Raw genomic sequence first — 8,972 nt, 5'->3', positions numbered from 1 at the left:
GCAGAGGAATGTTTCTTACAAGACAAAAGGGTCTGAATGGAATTGAGCCCTAATATTATTGCCAATACTGTCCAAGTTAATCCTTGTAGGTCGATTTTGCGCTCCACATACCATAGTCAAAGGCATAAATTCTAGACAACAGGTCAGGTTTCGACAAAACATTTTCTGAGAGATATTCCAACAGTAACTTCAGCTCAAACTGAGCCACGCCTTCAAGATGTCATGCATAATGTCCAAAGAAAAATTATGACTGACATGAAAGAACTGTAGGCTGTTAAGACTCGAGTTTCTTTTTTAAACCAAACACAGATAACTTCTGTGGGTCTGACTGCAACTCATTGCAGTGCATTTCAAAAAGTTCCTTTCCACGCAAGATTATCTTGGGGTCATCCTCATTGTAAATAATCTGGGCATCATCTTTTTCTATCAAACATAAACGACAAAAATATCGTCCACTGAAAGACTCTGTAAATCCCAGAATTGCGTGCATACCCAAGTTGTCCCCAGTTATCTGACATATGGTGCCATGGACTTTTTTCAGCAGAAAATGGCAAATCAAGGCCACAACTCTCAAGTGTTTTGATGTCATTAATCAGTGGCTCTAGAATAGGATTAAAGCCATATTTTTTCAAATCTTCAGTGTGAAACAATGCAACCAAATGAATATTCATCAAGGCAGAGTTGAAACTTTGGTGGCAGATTTCTGAGCACAAAAATACAGAGCACCTATTTTGTGAAACACCACGTTTGGAACCCAGTGGGTTAGCGGTCTCAAAGTCCATCATAGAAACAACTGAATTTGTAAAGAATTTTGGTGCTTAGAGAAACAACGGATGTGTCTTAGAATAACTTCCATCACAAAAGTCTTCGTATCTGTCAGGTCTTGATATACAAGTTTCCCCAGGCAGTTTACAAATATCAGCATTTCGACATGAATTTTATCGTTTCCAAAATCGGTATGTAAACGAATGTATCGTTCACTGGGACTTGATCATATGTACCTGTTTGTTTATTTCGCCTTGTATCAAATCGAATTCCTAGAAATTTTTCGACTGGCTCCACAACACCCCATTTCTTGTTGAAAATAATTAAATCTTTTACTTTCAGTATTGAAGTTAATAAATGGGTTTTCAAAAAGTCTCCAGATCTTTTTCCAATGTAACTCTTACAGGATTATCTCTAGACACAGCAGACAGTACTTGCTGCTTAAACCTGAGAGTGCAGTCCACTAGCAAGTTCTTCCCAAATCACCAACAACTGATGAAACAAACACTATTTGCTATGCCCACTTCCTTGTAGTTTCGCAATAATTGAAGCACAAATATTTTCTGTGTTCTCTTTGTTTCTTTGACCTGATCCATTGTCCTCAACACACTCAGCCTCTGGGTTTTGCATGCCACTTGTTCCAGCAACTTCTGAGTTATCTTGGAGCATGTGGAAATTAGTTTGAAATGAACTCTGGCATGCTGCATCTCCACTTTGACTATAATCCTTCTCATGAGAACTAATTAAATGTTTTTGAACCTGAATATGTTGAAAAAAACTGGCGCCTACAACGATCTTGTGCACAAACTAACTTGAAACCTGGTGCTAGGATAAAAAACTATGATCAAGTCTTAGATGAGAGATCAAGGACTGGCAGGGATCATGCACAGCCTGACAAATGAAACACTTAAACATTCAGTGCTTCAGTTGAAGACTTTAGCACGAAACTCACGAACTCTGGGAGAGACTCATTTGTTGTTGCTACATCAATATTGTAGACTGTTGTTTGCACGAAGGTGAAGAGCTGGCCCAGGCACTCATCGTATGACAGGTTGAACACGTAGTGGGATTTAAACAGTTCATCAACGCACCCAACGAGCTAGTGGCTTGGCAGGGGATGAGCTGTTTGTCCACAACAATGTAGAAAGTGTCAATCCTGTTCCTGGTTCGACCAACAGCAAGGATGTATGGTTGTCTGCCATCTCTTCCGAAAGGTGTTCATCCAAGCTGCAGCATGACTGAAAAAACAGAAAGATAACATCAACACCTTACACTGTAAAGTTTTCAACTGCTCACTTGGATCTGTTACACCAGAAAAGTTGAGTTATTACAGTAACAAGCCATGACGAAGTGTGTGTGTCAGTGTCAATGTGAAGACATTCAGTCTAGTCCTTTTGTTTGACTGTGCCTTTCCAAGTCATTTCAAATCGAGTTAATGCATATGAAATACCAGCAACTGGATTAAAAAAAAAAAAAAGACATGCGTACCTTGTGAAAGTGCAACATTTTGTCCACTGCATCACTGGGGCTTATCTTGGTCCTTTTCCGTCCAGCTGTGGGTGGTAGGAGATGGAGAAGGAGCAGCAGAGAAGCCATGTCACTGTCCCAGGCTATCAGGAGGTAAATTAGGTGAAACAAAACATTAGTATCAAGTTTAGAATGCACAAATATTAATAAAATAAAAATCAAATCATGTCAATTAGCTTACTGGTGTCATCGTTCTCTGTCAGTTTCTCAGCAGCTTTTAGAAGTCGGCACACCTCAACTGACTGAGTCAGGTGTCTGGCCTCATTGATAACCTTGGGCCTGAAAGTTGTGTCCCACTTCTCAAGCATCTTGGAGGCTGTTTCAGCTCCAAACAGCAGAAGGAAAGTCTTGATTCAGCTGTTGATCATATAAGCATATAAAATACACAAAATTCAAAAAGGTTAGAGTATTGTACTTACATTCAAGCAAAAAACCATAAGTGTAAATAAATTAAATGGGACAACTCACCAGCCCTTTAACATCTAAAAAACGTGGAAATGTTTTTAAAGACATCTGTGGTTCTCTGTGGGTCATGCACTAGGTCTTGGCGATATTGAAAGGTCATCTTCATCTTCTGAAACACACTTGCTTCATCCTGAGAGTGAATGAGAAATGATATGGCATTCCCAGCTGGCATCTCCATCAAGTTGCTCAGGCAAAGTGGCTGCCAGTCTTCTGCGCTTTGGTCCTTGTGCTTGAGCCACTGTAGCTGTCTTGGCTGGTCTTTTTACTGTATTCCTGGACATAGTCTTAAGGCGCCATGCTAAATATCCAGTGCCTTTCTCCGCATCATAGAAGTGCTCCTGTTAAGATATTTATAAATCATTACAAAAGCCTCATCATTTATTGATTTTACAAAAAGAAAAGTAGTACAGTATTAATAAAAGGATAATCACTTTAAAATAGGTTTGACATTTTCTAATTCATGTGTCCTATTGACTGAACTCATTCCGATTGCAAGACAGAGCAGAGTGGAACTTTGTAGCAATAGTTGAAAGTGTAACTCAAGTTTAAACTTTTTTTTTTTTAAGACTTAGGTGGTGTCAATCATTTTTTACAAACACCAGAAGTTAAGAATGTCAACACTATTTTGATAAACTGTCATCAGCAATCATTTGAATTAAAATCCCAAAACCACTGTCCGTAAAACCGGTGTGTTTTCTGGAAGTAATCTCTTTTTTTACATACACACAACACATACAACACACAACTTACATAGCCCTTTGGGGAAAAGGGATCCTTTAGTAAAGGAAGAGCGTTATAATTCCCAGGGCATACTTCTCCTTATGTTTACGGAAGGCATCCTCCTTTAGAAACAACATTCCAAATCAGTCACCTACTTGCTATGTTAATTCAATGCAATGTATTTTGAAAATCCATTATAATCTTTCTTAATATAATTTTTACAATCTAACAATTCACTTGCACTCACCCATGGCTCTCAGTCATATGGCTAGCCAATATGTTGACAAGCTGTCTCCGGGTGCGGTGGAGTGAGTGACTTTTTCTGCCTTGTACTCTTCGATGACATCCTCACCCCCAGGTTTGCAAAGCAAGGCATTTTTTACCATCTATTCATGTGAGAGAAAACAAAGTTTTCAGTGTACAAATCAGTCTTTCAGGATAACATCATTTTAACAATATACCACAAGATTAAGAGTAAAAGTTAAAACCACTGGATCAGGAGGGTTTCTTACACAAAAATGGATCAGCAATTTCAGCAAAAAAAAAAAAAAACTAAACCAATTGTTTAGCTGATTATGCAAGCACAATATGATTTGTGATGAAGCAATCTTGTTTCTTATCTAAGTACAGAGCTATTAGCAAAACCTAATCATTCTAAATGTCACACATACTCTGATGAGAAACTGATTTAGTATGACACTGATGATCAACAATGTAAATTACATCTGCTGCCCTTCAGTACCTCTTTTGCAGCCTCTGACTCAGAAACCTCTCTGGTTGGCCTGGGTATGACTTGGCTGGATGTACGTCTGCCTATGGGAGTCCCATGTTCTATTCGACTGGAGTGGTCATTGTCACTTGAAGAAAGTGATGTGTTGGTATCTGTGAGGGATGTGGAATGATCTAAAGGAGAAAAGTCTAAAAGACATAACATAACTGTGACATGCCTGAAATCTAGCATTTGGTGGTTTCCCAGACACTGGTCAAACAAAGCTGTTTTTTGCAATTAGATACAGATCTTTCTATTAAATATAATTTTTGATAATCTACTTTGTTGTAGTAGTCAAGGCAGATACATGACATCTCAACTGATATTTTGTGAAGCAGAAAAAGCTTGAACATTGATTACAACTGATTTTATACTGTATACCTTCCTCTGAAATTCCATCTTGTGTTGTTGGACTTGGACCAGGATCAATCTGTATCTCAAGAATGATGTCTTGCTCCGGTGTCTGAGCTGGGTAGTAAGGGTTAATAGATTTCATGTGATCAGAATCAAGTTACAAAAAAAAACTACTAAAATATGAGATGAAGAAAAGAATACAGTTAGATTATAAAGCATTATTGATTCATGGATAACAGAGAAATGTACCTACCTGCATCAGGAATTCTGTCACGTACTGTCAGGCATAAATCCGGACTGGCCTCTATCAGTTCAGAAAAGATGTCTTCCTCGACTACTGTGTTGGTTTCATCAAAAAGCATCAAGTTTCGGTAGCATCAGGAAGCCCAAACTTGTATTTGACTGTAAGATAACCATGAAAAAACAGATCTAAAATTGATACCCAAATTGAAAACCAAAATAGCCATCCTAAATTCATAAATCCTTGTGTTTATTTGTTATGAAGGTTAACTTTAAGATGGCCACTCACCTTGAGCAATGAAATCCAAAAACGTGAACCCTGACAGTAATCGGATGTACTTCTTGGTATTCTGGTACTTCACCTTGAGCACATTGCCACGTCTAGACTGCACCTTGTAGAATAAGTGGAGAAATGTGACTGTTAAACAGGACCTTTATCAGGTTTTAATTTTTGAGACTGAGATGAGCGTAGTCCCTGTGGGAAATTGATGCAACAAACAGTAGCCTACTCAAGCAAAACAAACATTGTCTCTTGTGAAGTGTAAAATGTTTTAACATCCAAAATGGAGCAGGGCATTTTGTCAAGATGTCCGCTCTGACTCAATTCTTTACTTTACTGATTTAGTTTATCGCCACATCTCATCATCTTTACATTGACTATATAGCTTAAACAATAAATAGAGGGCTCTTGGAAAAGAACAGAGCCCTTAAATCCGACTCCCTTCAAAGAGCCCTAAATCTCATCTCATCTGCCTGGTGCATGTGCCTTGCCTTGGCTTGCCTGACTCAAACGGTATATTTTCAGTGAGTGTGAACACGAATAACAATGTGTAACTTGGTTGTGTGTTTGTGTTGAGCGATAGCCGAGTGAGTGATGTCGGCCTGATTAAACAAAACCACCACGCCGCTGCCGCCACCCCCCCTCCCCCACATTGTTGCGCAGTTTTACGTTTGATAAAACACTCACCTTAACGTTAGTTAATCGACCTCAAGTCACCTTAACACATTTAAAAACATTTATTTTAGCTTAGCACTTGATATTTTGGCCGGATATTAGTTACCACTGGATAACTTTGTCACTCGTTGCCAGCACACGTTTAATTTACTTAATGGCCTGGCTCAACCAGTTTCAATGACAATTCAGTTGCTTTACACCCCATGATATGTTATTATCACAACTTCATACATCGATTACCATCCTGTAGACGTAAATATATTCGGTGCTTACCTTCTTTAAGCCATAATCCACACAACCCACACAAGTTTTTTCTTTTCCGTCTTCTCCTTTCTCCAACCGGCGTCGAGTGAAAAAGGCGCGCTGCGCACGTCCAAACCGGATGTTGTGATCAACTCCGCCAGGAGTGAACGTAACTCAGTCACAGGTGTAAACAATTAACTCGCTTAATTGACAAAGCTCGCAGAGCTTTTTTATCACTGCAAGTGTTAAAACAACACCAAAATCAACACCCACCAACTCAAAATTATTAACACTGAAAAAACAACACTACAGATTTTGCTGTGTAGGCAGATTTGAAACCACAGTAAAAAGAAAAATCAGTTTTTGAGGTAAAATAATGATATGTATTTGTCAAACATCTACTATGAGTCTAAGATGTCTAAGATGTTAGGAGCCTTCGCACATGGTCTAGTCCAAGCTATTTGGATCATCATCATCATCATCTCCCTTGCTGGGTCTCGAACTCACAATCTCTGACACCAAGAACCAGCTCCTAACTCGCTGAACTAATTGGCTGGTAGTGAGACCTGCTGTGTAGCTTCATTTATCGACTCATGGAGGCAGTGCCCGGGCAGCTGTTGTCAAGGCAGATTTCAAAAAGTCAGAAATTCTATTATCTAAACAAAAATCTGTTAATACATAAATTGCATTTAGACAGCAAAACAGCTTGAGGACATGTGACATTTTGATCTGTCATCATCATCATCACCCTTGCTGGGTCTCGAACTTACAATCTCTGACACCAAGAACCAGCTCCTAACTCGCTGAGCTAATTGGCTGGTAGTGAGACCTGCTGTGTAGCTTCATTTATCCACTCAGGTGAGTCAGTGCCCGGGCAGCTGTTGTGATGAAATGGTCAAAAGTCAGAAATTCAGTCATCTAAACAAAAATCTGATAATACATAAATTGCATCTTGACAGCATGGAAATGTTGGTGATTTGTTTTTAATGATAAGTGTTTTGCTTCATAAGAGAAAATCTGATGTTTATAAATTCCACTCTCACATTGACTGCAGTTGTTCCCATGAGAGCAGAATTCAAAATGTTCTAGAAAATTCAGTTTTTGAGATAAAATTCTGATAAAATTCTGACATATTCTTTATTTCAGGAAGATTGAAAATGTATTTATCAAGAATTTGATGGTATATGTTTACAGTACTGTTTACAGTCAAACGTTTTCATGCACTGTCGGCTCAATTTTTGCTTAATCAAAAATCCGAGAAACAAGTTTTGTGGAGGACAGTCTGGAGATGCTCTGTAGCAAGTTTGGTGTCAATTGAGCAAAAATTGTGGGAGGAGATACATTTTAAAAGTTTTACAGTTATTGAAAAAAACAGAGTGATGGACTTCATAATTTGTAATAAGTTTAAGTGGACAAAAGTTTCAGCAGTATTGAGGCTACATTGTGGTGAAGTTTCAACACTGTAGCATCTACCGTTGGTTTGGTAGGAATTTTTAAAGTTTTTAAATTTAAACGCTTATTGTGCCCCCCTAGGAGGGGGGGGCACATGTCCTTGGAGTTGAGTGAATCTGGCATGGGACTGAACCTTTGTGCAAAGTTTGGTGAGTTTTCGCCCATGGGAAGTATGACTTCCTTGGAAGAAGAAAGAAAGAAAGGAAGAAGAAGAAGAAGAAGAAGAAGAAGAAGAAGAAGAAGAAGAAGAAGAAGAAGAAGAAGAAGAAGAAGGTGTCCGGACCCTAAAAAGGTCCATATTTATACATGTGAGCATTGTTGTTTTGCTTTTAACCATGCTTTTAATCCTCTGTGTGAATGCTGAAAGCAGCTGAACGCTGTTGCAGAATTAGCAAATAGTGCAAGCAGTGATCACCATTCAAATGGTTGACCAAGGTAGGTATCGAACCCACAACCTCATGGTCAGCAGACTTTCACTCTGCCTCTAGGCCACAGTGTACACACAGTTGCAGAGACTGTTGTCTGTTGATTAACTGCACTCTGTCTCACTCTGAAGTTAAGGAGCCCAAAGCTGTAGTTCCAGTGTAACAAGATTGCTCAGCCTTGATTCGAACTAGTGACCTTGGGGTTGGCAAGTGACCACCTTACCAACTGGACTACAGACAGAGTTTGGGGAGAAGTTACAAAGTTGAGCTCCTTCTCCTGCTGCTGTGAAAAAAATGCATTGGGCTGAATGAGAGCAGAGAGCTCCCTGGCTGCATTTAAAAAATATTTTAAATTATTATCTAATGCCCTCTACACACTGTGCGATTTTAGCAATCTTATAAGACTATTGCATGACACACTATGCAACGTGGAATTTACAATCTTTGCTACGACGTCAAGTTTGACGTGTGCAGACTGTACGATGACCGTTCTACTGAAGCGCAGGTCCCCCCCCCCCCTTCCTCCCTCCCTCCCTCTCTCCCTCTTCACACACAGACACAAGTCACCGGCACCAGTGGAGCAGTAGGCTACCGCCAGTTGTCCGGCCTGTATTGGCAGAGAACATCACAGCAGTACCGTCACGTAATGAGAGCACATCTAAACGAGGACGAAGTCACCTCTCCCGGCGTAAACACGTCAATATTCTCCGGTAGGCGACCGCTTCTCATCATAGTCCGCACATGGGTTTTTTGTTTTTTTTGGACAGAGTTTCACACAACTTTTCTGATGGCTGTATGAGTCTGTCCATGTTCCTCCTCTTTCTGCGACAGTAAAAAGGAATATACACCTCTCCAGTCATGACAAGATAAACTATTCGTTTTTTAATTTAATGACTATTTACTCGAAAATCAGTGCTCGTCCCTGTCACCTGCGCCACTGATAGACGTCCATCAGCTGATTAGTAGACGTAGGTCGTAGCAGTTTTCTGACACTGTCAGAATTTAATCGCAGGTCGTCTTTGGTCGCAAGACGCTGACAACGGCCGTCGTAGAACCT

At 39.7% G+C, this 8,972-nt stretch overlaps 2 long non-coding RNA genes across 2 annotated transcripts; both read right to left on the bottom strand.

Annotated features, from left to right (window-relative positions):
• Positions 1-1,977: 1,977 nt before the first annotated feature.
• LOC146961949 (uncharacterized) lies at positions 1,978-2,558 on the bottom strand. Its single transcript, XR_015035236.1, has 3 exons — positions 2,474-2,558; positions 2,254-2,375; positions 1,978-2,003 (listed from the first exon to the last, which is right to left on the bottom strand). It is a non-coding gene; the product is annotated as an uncharacterized LOC146961949 (long non-coding RNA).
• A 1,240-nt stretch (positions 2,559-3,798) lies between these two features.
• On the bottom strand, positions 3,799-4,957 carry LOC146961948 (uncharacterized). Its single transcript, XR_015035261.1, has 4 exons — positions 4,854-4,957; positions 4,628-4,714; positions 4,220-4,395; positions 3,799-3,863 (listed from the first exon to the last, which is right to left on the bottom strand). It is a non-coding gene; the product is annotated as an uncharacterized LOC146961948 (long non-coding RNA).
• Positions 4,958-8,972: the final 4,015 nt, after the last annotated feature.

This window comes from Trachurus japonicus, chromosome 24 (assembly GCF_045865225.1).
Source record: "Trachurus japonicus isolate A0001 chromosome 24, Traja_1.0".
In the NCBI taxonomy this organism is placed as follows: domain Eukaryota; kingdom Metazoa; phylum Chordata; class Actinopteri; order Carangiformes; family Carangidae; genus Trachurus; species Trachurus japonicus.
This window is presented reverse-complemented; position numbering and strand designations above follow the sequence as displayed.